Raw genomic sequence first — 22,186 nt, 5'->3', positions numbered from 1 at the left:
GTATCAGTTTCTTTGGCTCTTCAGTGTAATATCAGTGCCAAGATTCGCTGATATGGATATTATCCTAAGTGAAAGAGAGGGAGAATTACAGTTCTTACTGAATGGAATGAACCATCTGCTGAGCAGAACATGTGGTCTGAGTGTAAGCCGAAAACAGTCGAAGATAATGAGGAAATGAGGTTAGTGAAAAACTTAACATTAAAACTGGTAAATATGAAGCAGAAAAAGTGAAGGAATTCTATTGTTGCTGTGAATATGAACTGTGAAAAAACTGGAAAAGAACTGAATCGAAGCGTTTGAAACGTGGTATTACTGAAAGATGTTGAAAATTACGTGGAATTATATGGAATGAGGAGGTACTCCGGAAAATCGTCGGGGTAAGAAATATATGGAAAACACTAACAAGTTCAAGGGACAGGATGGCAAGACATAATTTAAGAAATCGGAGAATAGCTTTCATGTTGCCAGACATAGCTGAAAACGGTAAAAACTGTCGGTGAATGTATATATTACAATATACTCAAAAAATAACTGGGGGAGTGAGATACCCTGGGATGAAAAGTTTGGCACGCGAGAGGAAATAAGAGGACTGATACGAAACAAATGTCAGTAAAAATAGCTTCGTCGAAATATTAACAAGCTTCAAAGTCTTTAATAATTACTTTCTTATTAAGAAATCACAAAGTGAAGGAGATCAAACGTCGATATACTCTATGGAAATTTCAAAAGATCTGGATAAATAAACTGAGATCAAATGTTCTCTGTTAATTTTCTTTGTCAAAAATGGATAAAATCACAACTTTCTGTGATAATATCCATCACCTTCCTCAAGGGGTAGCTCTGATTGTCGTGAAACTTGTAACCAGTGACAGCTTTGCAACATTTAGTCTTAGCGCCTGAAGACGATGAAAGAGGTTACCATTGGAATCTTGAGATTCTAATACAATTTCACGTGGCAACTTGGATCCATGGAGTTCATACTCACAAATGTGAAATTCTAATAGTAAACAATATAATGTTAAGAACAGCAACATTTTATGAAGCTAGTATCAGAACGTTTGCAAACGTACAGTTACACTTGCATCTGAAATATTTTACTCTGAGACATTTCAAAAACTTTGTATTTTTCTTGATGATATTTTAGAAGTTGTTCGACCTCATCAATGAACCTGTATCTATTTATAGCACTTTATATTGCACAAGAAGCTCGTGTTACATGATTCATATTACAAGCTGTTCTTCGTAAGTGGTATTATAAATATATAATCACCTCTAACCAAATCTATGGCTACACTTATCCTCTTACATGCAAAATGCCGGTACTGCGATATTCCAGATGGGAAATCAAGCATTATCGAAAGGAAACACCAAAATCTAACCGTCGCACTAATTTTAGAAGAAAGTAGGGGCGCACGTGTTTACTTCACCGTTGCATTGCGTCATTATTGTACTGCAGACTAAATCCTTCCCAAACAGTATCACAATAGAACAACTTGTACCAAATGCAGTCTCCAAACAGCGGTTACATACCCATAAATTAGGTGAATCGTGCACATAAGCTTTATGTGGACCTACAATCCTATCCTTGAGTACGATTTACTGTGTGTACTAAAACAGATAGGTAACAACAGTTATGCATGACAGATGCCAGGTACGACTCAAACACTATGAAACGACCCCTTTGAAAAATTATACAAGACTGTGCTTAAACTGACACACAGTATTTTTTAGCGCAGAGCAATCTGACTTTCAACAATCCCTACAAAAGAATGGCCCTGCCTAACATTAACCTATACCTTTCACATATCACTTACCTCACAAAAATCTTCGTTACTCGAACTACTGCAATACAGCGAGCGCCACTACTGCCAGCTAAATGAAAGATTCTAACTACAGAAGGCACTAACTACTGATAGGCATAGTTAGCAAATGAAAGATTTTGATAGAGAACAAACAATGTATTTACCTCAATAGTGTTCAAAGGTCATAATGTTTGTAGCAGTTCATGACATCCAGTCTTACAAATTTCAAAACTCCGCCATCTCTCTCCCCACATACACCACTGCTGGCGGCTCACCTCCAACTGCGCAACGCTACACGCTGTTAACATCCAGCTGCCCAACACTACAATGGCAGACAACAATGCAAACTAGCCACATACTGCACACAGCACAGCCAGTGATTTACATACAGAGCGATATGTGGCGTTACCAATAAGAAAACATAAACAGCCTACTTACATAGCCCCCATGCTCCCCACAAAAAATTATACAAATTGTTTTGGGCAGTGGCCAATAACGATTTGATAAAATTTTTCACAGTTACAATAACAAAGATATCAAATGCACACACTTATTGATACAATGTTGGTCAAAAGCTAAAATTTTCTCACAGTCCATAAAGACAGTCCTGATCATTCATCGCAGTAAAACTGCAGTGTTTTTCTCGAAGTCTGAGCAGTAAAAGAAAATGCACACGGAAGTAGTGGATTTCCATGCAGTCTTGAAGAAGTAGTGTTGTCTTTCCAATAGAAAGATAGTGCTGACTCTTGACATGCAGACAGGTAATGGGCCACAACAGAGCAAACCCACAGCAGAGTCAGTCGAAGTTTTGAAGAATATTGGTAGGTAGGTCATCACAGAGCAGACCCACTGTACTCCTGGTAGAAATAATGGTATTGGTAGGCCACCAGAGGTGCAGATCCACTGCAGTCCTTGTAGAAATAATGGTATTGGTGGATCATCGAAGATGCAGACCCACTGTAGTCCTTGTAGAGACGGCCAGCAGCCATCTGTTGCAACTGTGCAGGTGCACAATCACCATCGAAGAGTCTTACGGACAATATAGCAAGTCCATAAACCACCACTTGTGCCCTCACAAAAAATTTTTTTGAAATGTCCTTAGAACCAGCAATGCTGTTATCCAGTCCCTTGCTGAATTATCAACACACGTGCAAGCACTAACAGTCCCAACTTCTCACATCCCGTGCATATACTACGACCAACAGAAACGTGTGCAGTGAAATGTAACTTACAAGTTACTTAATTTGATGAACTGGTGTCAATTACAATTTTATAACATAAAAATACAATAACAAAGGTACAAAATACATCATTAAAAACATAATAATACAGATAACATTTGTAGTAATAGGGGCTTTACAGAAGAATAGAAATAAACATATACATCAGTGTTACAGGAATTATGACATAAGTAAATACATAAAAGATCAGAATAATTATTGAAACATCAACTTCACACATGAGCATTAAAACAGAACAGAATTAATAATGTCTAACATCTTTACAAGGTAAATAACATATTATTAATGCAAATTATATTTGGGGATAACAGTATTTCTCATCATAGTCATGTAGCTGAGTATTAAAAAAATTCTACAACATAAGTCTTATCAGATAAACATATAAAGACAGGAAGAACATAAATACACAAGGGTACACAAACACATAGTGGGATAACACAAGGAAAGGACAGTGTTTGTTTCACTGCAGTATTTTGCAAACAAAACTTTCTTTACTTCTTGGAGATCTCCCTTCGTTCTTCATTATTTCCAAAAAGTCCTATCTATACCTGCTTTCTGTACTTTTCTCGTATAACCTCTCAGTGCATTTCTTCAAACTCATCGCAACTCATTCTCTTATAGGCTACCCCCTCTTAAGCTAACTTAAATTTACTGAGTTCAGATGCATAAACTAAGGGATGAGGCAATGCAGCAGCACAAAACATTTAACACAAACAACAATGACAAAAAAATGGAAATTGGCAAAGCAATTGCAATATTACAACTAATATAAGGCACTGTGCAGCAAACAAGAAAAATAATTCCGTAGTAAAACTGGCTTAACAGAGTAATACAAAGTCAAATTCAGTAACATTATGCCTGGCAAACAGCAGCAGCAAATGCAATAACTTATACCTAAATATGACATAGCTCAAGCAGAAAAAATATTACACTAAAGACAACAATGCAGATAAGGGAAATGTCTATTCACATCTTAATGTCTATGTAATTAAAGTGGTGCACCACAAAAACTAGTTCTACAAAAAATTACCAAGTACTTGAAAAGAAAATTATGTATGCAGTTCCTGTGAAGGGAAATGTCTTCGTGCTCCCTCATTTTTTTGGGAAGTGTATTACAAAATTAGTATTTACTGGATCTGTAGAGACAAAATATTTATATTAGAACATCTATAAAATTTTATTTTAACCAATGTTGCAGTGCAGCTAGGAACTAGATATTAAACAAAATAGGCAAAGCAAGGCGTGAAACGTCATTCACTAGCCATATGGCATTTCATAATGCGGTAAACAATCTTTTAACTAGCAAGACAATAGACATGAAATGTTTCTCATCATTTCATTTCAGTAAATATCATAAATTAAGAACTCTACAGTGTAATCATGTTTTCAAGTTTGAGGGTGTCGTATTTACGATGCTTTCTGCAAAGGAATGTCAATAGCGAGGATAATGGCCTCTTTTTTTTTTTCTCCACCTGTGCCTCTGAAAGGCACACACTAATGGCTTTTTTCCAGGCGTCTGTCGCGCAGCTGGGTGCCCACGACGCATTATGTGAAGGTGGTCGCTTAACTTTCTTACCGGAATATTTACGACAGCAGTTTCCGCTACAGTGACAGTCTCATATAAAAATATTTCACAGGTCAAGAATTTGCATTACAAAGCTGTAGAAACAAAACCCTATTGATATTGATATAACAGTGTCCCAAAAATTTTCGTTGGCATTCTAATACATACACGCATTTACATACATTTCATAACTCTTAAAGTACGATTCCTGGTTTCCAACAACCTTTTTCACAAACCAAAGTCCCTAACCACTACTCATTATTCCTTTTTATTTATTTATTTATTTATTTATTGTTCTGTGGGACCACATTTAGGAGAAGTCTCCATGGTCATGGAACGAGTCAATACATGAAATTATAACACGGTTGTAGAAACAGATAAAATGAAATATAAGAAACATATTCAGGCGACAAGTCGTTAGTTTAAATAAAGAAAATCAAGAATGTAACACTGGAATTTGCTTAATTTTTTAACTCTTCCAGGAGCTCCTCGACATAATAGAAGGAGTGAGCCATGAGGAAACTCTTTAGTTTAGACTTAAAAGTGTTTGGGCTACTGCTAAGATTTTTGAGTTCTTGTGGTAGCTTATTGAAAATGGATGCAGCAGAATACTGCACTCCTTTCTGCACAAGAGTCAAGGAAGTGCATTCCACATGCAGATTTGATTTCTGCCTAGTATTAACTGAGTGAAAGATGCTAACTCTTGGGAATAAGCTAATATTGCTAACAACAAACGACATTAAAGAAAATACATACTGTGAGGGCAATGTCAAAATTCCCAGACTATTGAATAGGGGTCGACAAGAGGTTTCCGAACTTACACCATACATAGCTCGAACAGCCCGTTTTTCAGCCAAAAATACCCTTTTTGAATCAGAAGAATTACCCCACAAAAATAATACCATATGACATAAGCGTATGAAAATATGCGAAGTATACTACTTTGCGTGTCGAAATGTCACTTATTTCAGATACTGTTCTAATGGTAAATAAAGCGGCATTTAGTTTCTGAACAAGATCCTGAACATGGGCTTTCCACAACAGCTTACTATCTATCCGTACGCCTAGGAACTTGAACTGTTCCGTCTCGCTTATAACATGCCCATTCTGTCTGATTAAAATGTCAGTTCTTGTTGAATTGTGGGTTAGAAACTGTAAAAACTGAGTCTTACTGTGATTTAGCATCAAATTATTTTCCACAAGCCACGAACTTATATCATGAACTACATTATTTGATAATGTTTCAATATTACACACAAGATCCTTCACTACCAAGGTGGTGTCATCAGCAAACAGAAATATTTTTGAATCACCTGTAATACTAGAAGGCATATCATTTACATAAATAAGAAACAGCAGTGGCCCCAGCACCGACCCTTGGGGAACGCCCCATTTAACAGTGCCCCATTGGGACTGAACATCATTACCACTCTCAATATTGCGGAGGATTACCTTCTGCTTTCTGTTCTTAAAGTAGGAGGCGAACCAATTGTAAGCTACTCCCCTTACTCCATAATGTTCCAACTTCTGCAGTAATATTTTGTGGTCAACACAGTCAAAAGCTTCGTTAAATCAAAGAAAACACCTAACGTTCGCAACCTTTTATTTAATCCGTCCAAAACCTCACGGAGAAAAGAGACTATAGCATTTTCAGTTGTTAAGCCATTTCTAAAACCAAACTGTACATTTGACAGCAAATTATGTGAATTTAAATGCTGCAGTAACCTTGTATATACAACCCTCTCGATAACTTTAGCAAACACCTTACCTTATTCGTCGACACTTCTTCAATATTTCATCATAACAGATACATAGCATAATCAAATAACTCATATGGCATCAGCTTATTGATCATAAACATACCGCAACAGCATAATACACATTGTCATCGTAATAATAACATCATAACACCTCAGTCAAATCTCAAAATCGTTGTAGCTTTCTGCAATAACTTCAAAGCCTAAAAAAATATTCTCTGCTCACTTCAGTAGTGTCATCTACCTCAAACATACTTTAAAAATCATGACCCCATACCAAATGCGACATTCAAAGCTCTCATAGTATCACAATGGTTCCAAATAAAATATGAACAGTTCACAAAGTACAGACAAAATACAATTTCGTAAGTGTGACATTATCCAACTGTGTAATTGCGTAAACATCTGTCACTGATGTAGTAAAAAAGACATGTTTGTCTCTCTCAATTAAATGATCAGATAGCTGTGTAATTTATGTGTTAGAGAAATATGGTACCGATGTGTAAAGTTGTATAAGCAAATACCACATTAGCTAGGGCTCCTTGTGCTTGCCAAACACATGGTACACAAAGTAAGCGTGTACCTCACTGAGGATTAATGTAATTATACCCTCAGGTGTTACAGATTACAGCAATGGAATGAAATGTATCACGGAAAACTTTATTTTTAATTCAAAAATCTTTATAAATAAATGTTTTAAGTACAAAATTAATCACTCAAATGCGTGTCCTGTAGCGCAAAATTGTGTGTCTTGTTGTAACATAATCTCTGTCATTACTTAGGGTAAAAAAGTGTGCCAAGTGTCGTAATTATCGTCGTCCGTAAGCAAAGTTCTGCAGAAGTCAATGTACTTACCTCATGTTAAACAAAAGTGAAATGCTTTGCGTATAGATATCGTAGTTATTACGTACATTACCGTGATCAAGAAAGTACTATACTGTAACGTATTGTTGTGCTACGAAAAAGGCTGTCACATTGTAGCTATACCACAAAAGTTACTACTTTCCAGAATAATTCAGAAAAACTGTGCAGATATGAAACAGAAACACCGCAAAAGCAACATTGTAAATTGTCACTCATTAGTAGCGTCGTGATAAAATCGTGTAGCTGTCACATAAACTAACCACTGTGTCATCTGGTATCTCACAGAAAGTACTTTAAATCCAGAATGTATTTTCAAGTAAACCAAAATATTGCATTAAAATCTCATTAGCAGTACTGGTAAATGTTCTAAGTATGTGAGCCTTATAGACGTTACGTAATCGTGCAACTAACAAGCAAGAATGTACACACACACAATAACACTGTGTCGTCTGTTCACAATAACAATGCATTTGTAATTTCTTTTTAAATAAGTTCTCTTGGTTCTTGACTGGATATTTAACTTCAAACATTGTTGCATGTTAACAGATTCTAAGTCTGACAAAGCATACTAGTAATGTAAAGTGAAAAGTTATATGGCAAAGACAAAGTTAAAAAGCAGATTATCTTTCAATAAACGGTTTTACATGTGAAATATGGTGTAAACCTTTACTCTTCCTAGTACACAGAGTTTCAGTTTCAACGCAGTTATCATGTGGTTACATCGGTAAGGAACACTGGAATTTTTCTCAAGGTTAGCGTCTATGTTATCTTTCTCTGAGCCAGCCGGCGCACGTGGCTGCCTGCAGTGCGAGTCATTGTCTGCTATCTCTTTGTTGGCGTGCATCGTTATTGGGATTAGGAGATCTAACTTCTACAAATTCACCTTGACGAGAAGGCCCTGCCCTGTTTGAAGCTCACCAGTTCTGATGCAATTCAGATCTGTCATTACGATTATATCGTCTGTCGTCTGTCAGTAGATTCCATAGTTTCTTTCTTGCTGGTCATGTGGTGGGGAATTTCTTCCTGAATCGTAACTGCACGCTGAACTGTTACGTCTGAAGTTATTCTGTCTCCCTTGATAATAATTGTTTTTGTTCCCATATTGTCTGTTTCTATTGTAATCTCTGTCATATTCATTACTACGGAAATGCGATCTTTCTCTGTAACTATTATTGCTCTGCCAGTGGTTGTCATATGGGTGGTGTCTGTTTTGGTCACGATTTGCGTTGTAAGAATAGACTTGTTGTGTCCAGTTATTGTTTCTGTCGTCACGGAATTGTGACAGATGTGACCTGTAGTGATTGTTTTCCTGTTTTCGCATCTGCGACTGTCTGTGTCAATTTCTAATTCTTGTAAGAGTCCCTGAAAAGCTTCAATGTCGTCTTTGCAACGCCCTGCCAAAATAATATGTCGTAAATGTTCAGGTAGTTTGATTAACACGTTCGCTGCCACTGTAATTGGCCTTGCGTTGCCACGTAACCAATTATTATTTTAATAGAATCTCAAACTGTATTGCTAAAAGTAATATAAAATGTATTTATTATATAAGTAAAAGATAAAATTTACTCTCGCGAATCAATTTTTTTTTTAGGCGCATTAAGGCGTCAGTGGCATATCAGGCCGTATTCTGTAGCATGTGGCCATGGACGCGCTAGTGCGTCTCGTTTATTTTTCCCGAAAATTGTGGCAGTTTAGAGTACTACATTTTTATTTTATATTCATAAATAAAACGAAAAATCCTACTGACAAACGACTTATTTATTGAACAAAAATATAGTTGAAACAGCATTCAAAAACAAACACAAGATCTTGAAGAAACTCCTGAAATAAAATGTATATCAAATCTCAGAGAAGATACAATCAAGAACTTTACCGACTACACTCAAACAAATAAGTATTAGAAGAAAACGATTTCGTGAAATACAGTCGGCAATTCCTTTCACGTGAAATAAAGGGTCCTTTTTCAATAGTCCTGCAACTTCCTCATCCTTACATTTCCCATGTGCAAGAAAACTGGCCGAGCGGTTCTAGGCGCTTCAGTCCGGAACCGCGCGACCGGTACAGTCTCAGGTTCGAATCCTGCCTCGGGCATGGATGTGTGTGATGTACGTAGGTTAGTTATGTTTAAGTAGTTCTAAGTTCTAGGGGACTGATGACCGCCGGCTGCGGTGGTCTCGCGGTTCTTGGCGCGCAGTCCGGAACCGTGCGACTGCTATGGCGCAGGTTCGAATCCTGCCTCGGGCATGGATGTGTGTGATGTCCTTAGGTTAGTTAGGTTTAAGTACTTCTGAGTTCTAGGGGACTGATGACCACAGCTGTTAAGTCCCATAGTGCTCAGAGCCATTTGAACCTTTTTTGACTGATGACCTCAGATGTTAAGTTCCATAGTGCTCAGAGCCATTTTGAGCCTTTTTTTTATTTTTTTTATATTTTTTTATGCAGGAAAACTCCCAAGAACACTAACAATTCGCCAACCGTCCATCTTTCCAACAATTTATTCGTAATAGTTCTTTGGTTCCCACAGGAAGGAATAATTCAATTACGTTTCGATTTGTTCCTTCTACAACTTTCAATAGAAATTCGTCCGTCAGCAAAAGATGAAAATAATCTAAGGGAGTGTTTCCCGTTGGTTGAATTAGCCGTCCCTCATTTTTTATAAACGGGCAATTTACCATTCCAACTGGCTCGCATTCCCATGCAACACTTGTATCAGCTGCGTTACCACTTGCTACCGCTCCTTCTGCCCTTTCCCTGTCGCTTGGATTCAAGCCATTTCTACAGTCTCATCTAAAGCAAACTCGGCTCCGTCAGACTCTACATTGGTTCCCCACCTGTCCTCCCCACTGGCCAATTCTGTTTCCGAATCGCTTTCTTCTAATATTCGTAATAATTCCGCATCCGTTAGTTTTTGTACGTTTATTGTGTCCCGTATTTTACGTTTCTTAGGTTCTGAAGGGCCCGCCGTGTCACGATTGTTTTCCATTTTCAGTCCCACAACAGAGAAAAACTGAGGGAAAAACGCGAACCGCACCCGTAAAAATTGAAAACAATACGTTCTTAGAGTGACTGGGCAATAGACCACACCGAATGGCTGTGCCGACTAAACCGTGGTGCCTCACAACAGCTGAGTCTCCCTCCGCGCAGGCGCGTCCACGGCATGTGCACCAGTGTCGGCCGGGCGCGCTGGTGCGCCGATGGCAGCGAACGTGTTAAGCAAATGCAGATGAGTTCTGAGGGACTGTATGGGTTTGACAGGTACTGATTCTTGTGCAACATGTCTTCAAAATATTTCACAAGACTGGAAAATTCAGATTGTTCGAAATGTTTCATCATTATGATGCTATGTTTCACTCGGTCTTGTGTAGCTTGAGACCAATATGCTGAGAGGAAGGCATGATAAAATTCTCCTTCACTGTGGCAATCGTGAATGACCGATCGCATTCTTACAGCTTGTTCATTCTCTAAGTAGCCACACATAAATTCTAATCTGTGCTTTAATGACCAGTTGAGAGGAAAACAATGAGAGAATTGATGGAGCCACGCTTGTGGATGAATGTCGTTGCCAGAATTCTTAAGTGTTTTGAATTTACGTGCAGTAATGAACAGCTTATAGTCAAAATCATTATGTCGGCGCGTCGCATATCGGTCATTGTTACGTCGTTTCGGCGGTTCCATTTCAAAATTCGGTGCAATTCCTTTCATAATTTCCGAAATGCCCTGTGTTATTGTTTTGTGGCTGTTCCGTATTTCTATGTCCCTCTTCCCGTATTGGAGCGCGAGTGTCCTCTGAAATACGTAAATCTTGTATTACCTGTGTCAGCTGATCTTGTACTTCCCGGATTTCTCTTTGGTGTTGCGTAATAATTTGATTCTGATTTTGTTTGAATTTCCTAATTTGTTCGCACTCTTCTGTGTCATTAAAGACTACCGGTTTTGTGTCATTCAGATTATCATCTACCTTCGTAGATAAATTATTTAGCTGATCCGAAAGTTCAACTACTTTCACTGATAATGAACTAATTTCTGCCATGTGTCTTTCTGAACCAATTTTCAGAGTATCTACTGTGTCCTTTTAGTTTTCTTGAGTTTTTGCAAGTTGCGTAACCGAATCGGTAGATGCAACTGAGTCAATTTTAGCTTGAAAGGTCGCATGATTTTCATGAACAATAGTTTGCAGTTCTTTTATGGCTGCTTCGTGATTCTGTAATGCATTTTCATGCCGCGAAAAAATAGGTTGAAAATGCTCACAAATCTGTGTTTTTACGTCATTACAGACTCTTTGACATTTCGATTCAATGTTATGTAACTCAGTAGTTAAATCTTCACGTGTTTGTTCAAGTGTGGTGTCTAACTTTTGACGCTTTTGCTGTGTTTGTCTCTGATTTTGTTCCATTGTGTCTAACGTTTGAAGCTTTTGCTGTGTTTGTCTCTGATTTTGTTCCATTGTGTCTAACTTTTGAAGCTTTTGCTGTGTTTGTCTCTGATTTTGTTCCATTGTGTCTAACTTTTGAAGCTTTTGCTGTGTTTGTCTTTGATTTTGTTCCATTGTGTCTAACTTTTGAAGCTTTTGCTGTGTTTGTCTCTGATTTTGTTCCATTTGTTGCATTAATTGCAATAATAATGTATTAGTGTCTGGAAGCTGTTTCTCTATGCTTTTTGGCAGTGCATTTTCACCGGCAACATTCACATTTTGACAAGTAGAAAATGTGTATTGACTCATTTGAGAAAACGGTGAGGACCCAAAACCTAAGTCTGCAGTATTTGCAATATTGTGTTCTGTCATTTCGGATTCCTGAGGCGAGCTGTTGCCGACCGATCGATCGATAATGGTTCCCTGTCACCACTTGTTTCATTGTCTACACCATTATTTGCCGCCCGCTCCATTTCCCTATGCACAATTACCAAATTACTACTTCGCATGTCTGTTAATTCACTACACAGTGGTGCTGATAAGCTACGCTCGTCGTCACTGTTATTTCTCAGTTTACTTTGGAGCCTAGTGTTACGTTTTTCACACGCCATTATTGTCACAATATTTCACACGATAACACAGAAAAGCACAATTTGAAGAACAAAATAAGAAAACACATTAACTTAGCATTGAAAATAATATCTCGTTAATTGCAATCGCAGCTGCGAAATACTTGGTGCAAATCTACATGCATGCCACAACCGTTTTACTGTACAAGAATGAAAAACTACAACTACAAAGGAAATTCTCTCTACAATTACGAGCTAGCAATAAACAAAGGCTGCACTAATTGCACAAACTACAAGAAAAAAATCAGAAGATTCCAGTGAGGTATCCTCGGCTAAGGGCCGACATATGAAACGTCCCCTTTGAAAAATTATACAAGACTGTGCTTAAACTGACACACAATATTTTTTAGCGCAACGCAATCTGACTTTCAACAATCCCTACAAAAGAATGGCCCTGACTAACATTAACCTATACCTTTCACAAATCACTTACCTCACAAAAATCTTCGTTACTCGAACTACTGCAATACAGCGAGCCCCACTACTGCCAGCTAAATGAAAGATTCTAACTACAGAAGGCACTAACTACTGATAGGCATAGTTAGCAAATGAAAGATTTTGATAGAGAACGAACAATGTATTTACCTCAATAGTGTTCAAAGGTCATAATGTATATAGCAGTTCATGACATCCAGTCTTACAAATTTGAAAACTCCGCCATCTCTCTCCCCACAACCACCACTGCTGGCGGCTCACCTCCAACTGCGCAACGCTACGCGCTGTTAACATCCAGCTGCCCAAAACTACAATGGCAGACAACAATGCAAACTAGCCCTTACAACTACCAACACAGCTCTGCAAGAACAGTCGATACTTTGTAAGAAATGAGTGAAGAACAGGCGGGAAGTATAATACTTTCCTGTCAGACCACACAACACCATTCACACAGCTCTTCCAGTGTCTTTTAAAATGAACTAGTAATTATCACATAATTTAGTTATATAAGCCATATTAACTATACGCAAAATCGCGATAAATTTTCCCAATAATGTCGCTGATAGCCAAGAGATCACAGACACAAAAGGTGAGAACTGATGAGGGCAGTCTGTTTACTCTTATATAACAAATAAAAAATAGACATTTGGAATATAAACCACGTACTATTCCAAAACGGGCAACAAATAATATTTATCGGCATTTATATGGTGCAATCTAAACACTACTAAAATAAAATCTAACACATGGAACAATTTGATAACGTTGTGCTCTTCCCCAACGGAAGCAAAGCCACAATGAACAATAAGGTTGGATTTTGTCATTCCTTAGTGCAGCTGTGTTGTTGATTTTTGTGCCGTGCCATCCCACGACTGTAAGTTACCATGAACAGTGTTACCACAATGTACAGCCAGTGCTTCAAAATGTTGTTGGAACTGACATAATTTTCATGTCTTAGTTCCAGTATGCTTGATTTCGCATCTGAAATATCGCAGTATTAAATAATTAGTCGACTAAGCTGTAGGAACCTTGGAGAATGTGCACTGAACCTGTTTCCACTATGTGACACATTCTAACTACAAAAACATAATAATTACAATGTTCTGTGCCTAAGTGAGGAAAGCTTTGACTAGAGCATCTATCTCAGTATCCATGAGATTACTCTTATGATCCCTTGTTGATTACGTAGTCTCATATATTGGTTTCCTGTGGGAGTTCGCTAACCCAGAGAGCACAGTCTTAAATACTGACTTCACCACAACATGGCCCTGGTGGAAGCCCAATTAATTAGATAATGACGGTGGAGATAGAATCTTCACTCTGTACATCAACTGAGCAACAGTGGAACAGAAGTTGGGTGTAGTGTTTCTAGACTTCTAGTCGGTTGCTTTGACAGCTACACAGCTACATGTACTTTACCTTTTATTACATTTTTCGCTTTCAGAATGTGATCTATATCTTTGTTCCTTCGGTCGTCAGTTTGCTGCTGTCATTCCTAATGTTCTAAATGCATTCTGTTTTGATGTTTTGTTGCATTACGCCTATTGAACTGATCGACAAGGCCAATCACTTTTGCTGAAAACTGATGTGTGAGAAGCAGACTATAACGTATCTTCTGGAAGGTTCCAAAGCTCTGAACAGAATACGACATTTTCAACAACTCATATACTTGATGGAGATCTTAACGTCGGACAAATAGTGGAAGTAAAACTTCTAGCATGAACAGTCAGCAATACGAGCTACAGAGGGCTTTCCCCAGCCACAAAAGGTAGGTCAGGTATTGTCACAAATGTAAATGATGATGCTATAGGAGTATGAGTTGGAAAATGTGTATATATTTCACTTATCTTTAAAACTTCTATTATTGTATATAATTCCCATCTTTTTCTTCTCAACAGTTTGATCATTTTCTGATGAGCAGATAAAGAGAAAATGTGTTGATGTGCAGTATTTATCGACATTATTTTCTTGCGTAAATAGCATTTGAGCTGCCGTATTTAGGTGTGAATATGAATTTTTACCTATGTCTGTGGATATACAGGGTGTAAACTTTAAGTTGACGAACCAGAATAACTCGAAAATAAGCTTCACACGAAAAAATTTATAGAGCCCAAAGTTGATTATTTTCGGGGGGGACATCTGCTGGTGTTAAAATTAGCCCGCCATTCCAGCCCCCTGGGGTTGCGGTGGGTTGAAACTTTAAAATTTCAAATGGGAACCACGTGTTTTATTGCAGAATCAGATTCTACATAAAAACTACATACATTTTGTCTTAAACATTTGTTCTGATTCTTGGTAGTTGGCGCTGTAATTCAAGAAAATCCACGTTCTCATTTTTGCGTGGAAAATGGTTACGGATAAATAAAAAATACTTATTTACTTCGTAAATTTTGATTCACTAAAACTAAAACTCTCCCTATCTCCCCACAGGGTGGGGTTTGAGAGAGAGGACTTAAGAGTTTTACAAATGTTGACCCAAATACTAATTTTTTCCGCAAATTCGGATAAGTTTTGTTTGTTTCGTGGTCAATATTTCTGAAACTCTACCCCAGATGACACCTGCCTCTTGAGTTGTGGAAGAACACTCCTCATTGCATTAGTCTCTGTTTCCAACGAAACCTGCAACAATAGGCGCGGCTGAGATTCGGCTTGCGCCGTTACGTAGCAACAGTCTGAGGCAAATACTGGATGAGACTGCGTGCCTGCTACGAAAGCTCCTTCAAAAAGCCGGCGAAGACTGGTTCCGTGTTTGAGAGGTGGGAAATAACTGTAGTTTTCTCATTATCTGCTTGAACTGTGGGCTATTTCCGGCTGTTGGCTGACGTGACGCACAATATTAATTTCGTGACAAATAACATCATTTCACACTTCGGAGAATCTAAGCGTATTTAAGTTATGAGGAGACCGCTCTAATGTACAAATTTAAAATTTACTCTGTGTAATGTAAAGAAATGTGTAATTTTAGTAGTTGCTGACGTGCTGATCGAACATTTTCCCAAGAGCACACTATACACTTTCAGCTTCACATTCGTGGAATTTAGCATGAAAGCTATCACATACTAAATTTCCAGTCAACATCGGTTTAGGATATATTAGACAAGTGAAGGGAATCGTAGCAGCTATCTGTCGAGATACTGCTAGCGCCCCTGTTGAAACTGCAAATCTCTGTGTCAGTTGCGGTGATTGCTTTCTCGTAATACTGCATTTAAATCTAATTTGTGTTGATTTAGTTTTGAAATTGAGGTAGCCTGCCATCCTCTTAAAATAAACTACTATAAATGTACTTAGTACCTCCTAAGTGTTTTTAAAATTTAGGATTCGATGTTTTTGTTTAATTTATGCCACATTGATCTCTTTTACTCTTCAACGGTAACGCTTCTTATTTACAGCATTAAATGAACACATAACGTATCTGGAAGCAGTGGACAGTTCTGGACGCGATAAGCGAATATCAAATTATACGTTTTCATGGGTTCATTTTGTCCTTTCCATACACAGGGTGATTTTTTCCAACGCGTACAAACCCTATGGATTGATCGATGAGATACGAATCAAAAAAAAAGATGTAATGAGCTTATTTCTGGAAACGCTTGGTTTCCCTGCCAGAGACCATTTATTCAATCATACATTGTTACAGAGATAGCGATGAAATACGCACAATACCCTGCAGTAAAAGTTACAGTATGTGCTGAAAATGGTTTCCATGTGCCTCAACGCTTGCGTGTACGCGCCGTAGCATGTTCTGTCTCACACGTTCACATCGGCCAGGTTGTATACGGACAGTGTCAAAGGCAGCATGAGTACGTTATTCCAGTGTCTCCACGTCTGGAATGGGCTCTTCATACGCAATTGGCCCTTAACCAGAAATCTCAGGGACTGAAATCCAGTGAAGAAACAGTCCATGCAACTGAACCCCCCTCCCCTCCCCCCCCCCCCACCTCGTCCGATATATCGATCAGGGAAGACACGATTGAGATGCGTCTGGATCTTAACGGCGAAATGGCCTGGAGCACTATCATGTAGCAGCCACATAACCCTTCGAATCATCAATGACACTTCTTTCAGCAGGGGTGGCAAAGTCACCCGCAAGAAACGCAGATCCCGTTAGATGAAGTGACCCACACAGTCCGGCCGCACCGATGCTAATGATTCGCTGCCACCATAGCATTGCGGTTCGTCATATTATCCCACAGACGACTCTTGTGAAAGTTGAAACTACTAATCCGCGTAAAGGTGACCTTATCTGTGAATAGGATGGATGACACAAATCCCGGAATCGTGGTTGCCTACTGAAGAGACAGATGACAAAACTGCTCCCGATGTGGAAAGTCTATCGCTAGTAAGCCCTGCACACTCTGTAAGTGATATGGGTAGTAACAATTGTCATGGAGAATGTTCCAAACTGTCCTGTCCTGGCGGGCCTACTGCCTGGTACTGACACTGCGGTTGCCTTCCACAGATGTTAATTACAGTTTCTTCCAAGACTGGCGTCCGAACATTTCAGGTATGTCATCACGATTTCCTGCTTTTTCAAACGACCCTGTGTCAGACAGACGGAGAAACATGTTGCAAACACTGAATGCTGTGGTTGTCGTTGGGTTGGGTTGTTTGGGGAAGGAGATCAGACTTGGGGGCGTCTCTGTGGCGTTCCTCTGGATCCCAGGACATGTTGGTACATGTGGCAATGAGGCGGCCGATATAGCGGCCAAGGCTGCAGTCTCTCTTCTTCGGCCAGCTATTCGCATGATTCCCTTCGCCGATCTACGGAGTGTTTTATGTCGTCGTGTTGCTCTTTTATGACACGCACATTGGTCGGAACTTCCCAATAATAAATTGCGGGACGTGAAAGCTCTTCCCTGTGCTTGGATTCTTCCTCCCGACCTCGTCGTCGGGAGGAGGTAATTTTAACTAGACTCCGGATAGGATACTGTCTTTTTAGCCATCGACATCTTTTAAGCGACGATCCTCCCCCACTCTGTCCCCACTGCTCCCAACTGTGGACGGTGAGACACCTTTTACTTGAGTGCCCCTATCCTACTCCGTTACGCGCCCGTCTACAGCTGTCGCCTGATATATCTTCCATTTTAGCAGATGGCACGCGATCAGCCGGTTGCGTTCTCGAGTTCATTAGTGCCAGTGAGATGACGTCAGTAATTTGAAGCTCTTTTTGGGGACAAGCAATCCCCCTTTCTATAGTGGTTTTTTAAGCATTCCTTCTGTTTTTGGTTTCCTCACTTTTTTGAATTTTGCTCCCATTGCTGCTGGTTTCCAGTTTCGTTTTTTTAGCTTTTCCTAAGTCACAGACCGAGCGCTAATGACCGTAGCAGTTTTGCGCTCTAAAACCATAGCAAAGAAAAAAGAAAAAGAAACAGACAGCGAGGTCATCAGTCTCATCGGATTAGGGAAGGATGGGGAAAGTCGGCCGTGCCCTTTCAAAGGAACCATCCCGGCATTTGCCTGGAGCGATTTAGGGAAATCACGGAAAACCTAAATCAGGATAGCCGGACGCGGGATACAACCGTTGTCCTCCCGAATGCGAGTCCAATGTGCTAGCCACTGCGCCACCTCGCTCGGTGTGGTTGTCGTCGGCTGTCGTCGTTGTAACTGTGGCTGCATGGTACAGCGCGTATTAGTCCGCAGTCTCTGTGGCAAAATATGATTAAACAAATGGTCTCTAGCATGGAAACCATGCATTTCCGGACATAAGCATTAAATCTTTTTTGTTCCGTATCCTCTCATCCATCAATCCCTAGAGTTTGTACATGGTGGAAAAAATCAAGATAAATGTTCACACTGTTGACTTATTTTGTGTTTCTTCCCTGTATGGTCACACTGCTGACTTATTTTGAGTTTCTTCCGTCATTTTCTTTCATGTAGCTCGCATCAGATGACCTGCACTCGTTTATTCCTACACATTTGACTCTTACTGTTTTAAATGTAATGTAGCAACTGCCATACTGATTTTGCAGTTCTTTTTAATCCGCCTACCATTGGATTGAAAATAACGTAAAAATTAGTTTTAGCGCTCTTAATAACGTTTCCACTCGTTGAGAATGCTGTGAACCTGACCTACGGTAGACAGTGCTCATCAAAAATAGTGTGTAACATGTAGTAGTAATCAGTTCAAATTGAACTGTAAAACCTACATTACATTTAATTTACTATAAACAGCCGGAACATACGTCACCTGTTGAAGTAATACGGCATTATTATTGTTCCACTGACATTTGAAAACTGAACCAGTTTCAAATGGAAGATGTTTGGTACGTTGCTTTGATTATCCAATTTATTTACGTATACGTCCATGCTCTGACTAGCTAATTTATGTTTACGTGAAGGATAACAAATCGTTTTTGATAATGGATGAGCTATGACTACACTTTTACCGTTATGACAGACATAATAGAGTAACGAATTTTTTTCCAATTTTAGAAGAAAAACACACTTTTCTTACTTTCGAAATGACTATAAAACTTTATTTGTACTTGTTTTTGCTAATGTGCGAGAGGATCATCTAGTCGTTTATCGTCGCAAATTAGATGTCGGACTTAGCTTACTATGAAGAATGCCATTCTTTCGCCGATTAATCAAGGAAGAAGAGTTTTGTAGCTATCTTACAAGGAAAGATGAAAATAAAGTTTAATTTCAGAAAGAATGTTGCCTTAGGGAAGTTACAGAAACACCAAGGAGTACCTAAATTTCGACTGCACAGCCAGAAATCGTTGGCTGTGTCACTGTCTGGGAGACCACAGAACTTCTACGTCATCGGTTCCCTTGGACACGCCACTGTGGTAATCGTACACTATGTGATAAAAAGTATCCGGACACCCCAAAAACAAACGTTTTTCATATTACGTACATTGTGCTGCCAGCTACTGCCAGGTACTCCATATCAGCGACTTCAGTAGACATTAGACATCGTAAGAGACCACAATGGGGCGCTCTGTAGAACTCACAGACTTCGAACGTGGTCAGGTGATTGGGTGTCACTTGCGTCATAGTCTGTATGCGAGATTTCCACACTCCCTGAACATTCCTAGGTACACTGTTTCCGATGTTATAGAAAGTGGAAATGTGAAGGGACACGCACAGCACAAAAGCGTACAGGCCGACCACGTCTATTGACTGACAGGGACCGCCAACAGTTGAGGAGGGTGGGTATGGCGAATACCCGGTGATCGTCGTCATCTGCCACCGTGTATAATGCCAACATTACAATTCGGATGCGCTGGTGTTATGGTGTGGTCATGTTTTCCATGGAGGGGGCTTGCATCCTTTGTCGTTTTGCGTGGCACTATCTCAGCACAGGCCTACATGGATGTTTTACACACCTTCTTGCTTCCCACTGTTGAAGAGCAATTCGAGGCTGGCGATTGCATCTTTCATCGCGATCGAGCACCTATTCATAATGCACGGCCTGTGGCGGAGTGGTTACACGACAACAACATCCCTGTAATGGACTGACCTGCACAGAGTCCTAACCTGAATCCTATAGAACACCTTTAGGATGTTTTGGAACGCCGATTTCGTGCCAGGCCTCACCGACCGACATCGACACCTCTTCTCAGTGTAGCACTCCATCAAGAATGGGCTGCCGTTCCCCAAGAAACCTTCCGGCACGTGATTGAACGTATGCCTGCGAGAGTGAAAGCTTTCATCAAGGCTAAGGTGGGCCAACGCCATATTGAATTCCAGCATTACCGATGGAGGGTGCCACGAACTTGTAAGTCATTTTCTGCCAGGTGTCTGGATGCTTTCGATCTCATGGTGTATCTTCTAGGATCCATTTGTTGGTCCGAGACATTGCGTTTCGTCCCACTTTTGGTGTAACGTTCTCGTTCACCTCTTTATATGTCGTACCTTCTAGTGAGCACTCTGAATTCCACCAGTAGCCTACGGTGTTTAGCAGCACAACCTCTTGAACGTGAGGTACACACAGATGCCAGTAACATAAACAAATGTAACTTTCCGCTGTAATCAACTTTTGTGGCTGTTTGTACTAGTACAATGAGACACAACATACTGTAGCCACTGACCTGTTCTAAAGAGAACGAACCCACATTCTTCTTGATGTTATGCTCCGAAAATTGTTTTAGTGTAGATCTCGACAATATCAAGCTTACTGCAATCAAGCCTACGTCACCTGCTTCACATCTAGTCACACTTACCCATAATCACATCAATTACACCCGATTCCTTGATGCTTCATGACATGTGCTATCAAACGATTCCTAGTTTCTTTTTTCCCTAAATATTCATCATTCTCCTAGAATGTCGCATTCAGAAAGCCTCTGTTTTCTTTCTGGTTGCACCGTTTATCATCTACCCGCCTACACAGATAACTTCACAAAAGACTCCCTAAGGTTCATATTAATATTAGATATCAGCAATTCCTCTTTTTCGGAATGCTAATATCAAACTGCATTTTATATCCTCTCTCTGCCAGCCGTAGTTACTTATTTTGCATCTGAAGTAATAAATGCCATGTAAAATTTATAATCCAATTATTTTGACGTTACGTTTGTTACTGATTACCTTATAACCTCTTTACAGAACAAAATATATTTTTTTTTTCAACTGCTGTTCCAATGCCTTTTCTGTCTCTCGCAGAATTCCAATGTCATCGGGGAACCACAAAATTTTAATTGCCTCTCGCTCAACTGTTATTCTTTCTAAATTTCTCCTTGGTTTCCTTCACAGCTCCCTAAATGTAGAAATGGAATGACATCGGGGAGAGGCTACAACCCTGTTTCATTCCCTTCTCAACCGTTTCATCCCTGTCATACCCTTCAACTGAATATATAAACATCTTTAGGCGCATCCATCTACTTGTCTCGTAAAAATTCATAACTCATCCGATTGAAATATTAGGACAAATAAACACAGACTAATTTATCAAGTATTAGCACATACTCTGTACTCGAAACAGCACAACTAAATTTAAAAGTTTTTTCTCATATCAGTACTGCATACCAGCTGGTTAATTCACATGGCTTGTGGTCTGTCAGAGTGCCACATATGGCGTGAGTGTTACATTAGACGCTATGTTATATCACTTAACAGTTTCGCAAAAGAAACCTACAGAAAGTACCGCATGCCCCAGATCACACAATATGCAGGAATGCCGGACAACGCCGGCCGGAGTGGCCGTGCGGTTCTAGGCGCTGCAGTCTGGAACCGTGCTGCTGCTACGGTCGCAGGTTCGAATCCTGCTTCGGGCATGAATGTGTGTGATGTCCTTAGGTTAGTTAGGTTTAATTAGTTCTAAGTTCCAGGTGAATGATGACCTCAGAAGTTAAGTCGCATAGTGCTCGGAGCCATTTGAACCATTTGATCCATCAATGCCGGACAATGAAAATGTTGAATAACGAAAGGACGCGGGCATGAAGCCGCCTGGAAACTACATCAGAGATTGCCTTCTTCTACAATCATAAGCGAACTGCTTAATTTAATTCAGGGCACAAGAATTGCAAGGAAATAAGC

This window comes from Schistocerca piceifrons, chromosome 6 (assembly GCF_021461385.2).
Source record: "Schistocerca piceifrons isolate TAMUIC-IGC-003096 chromosome 6, iqSchPice1.1, whole genome shotgun sequence".
NCBI classification, from domain to species: Eukaryota; Metazoa; Arthropoda; class Insecta; order Orthoptera; family Acrididae; genus Schistocerca; species Schistocerca piceifrons.
The sequence above is the reverse complement of the archived record's forward strand: the minus strand, read 5'-3'. Positions refer to the sequence as shown.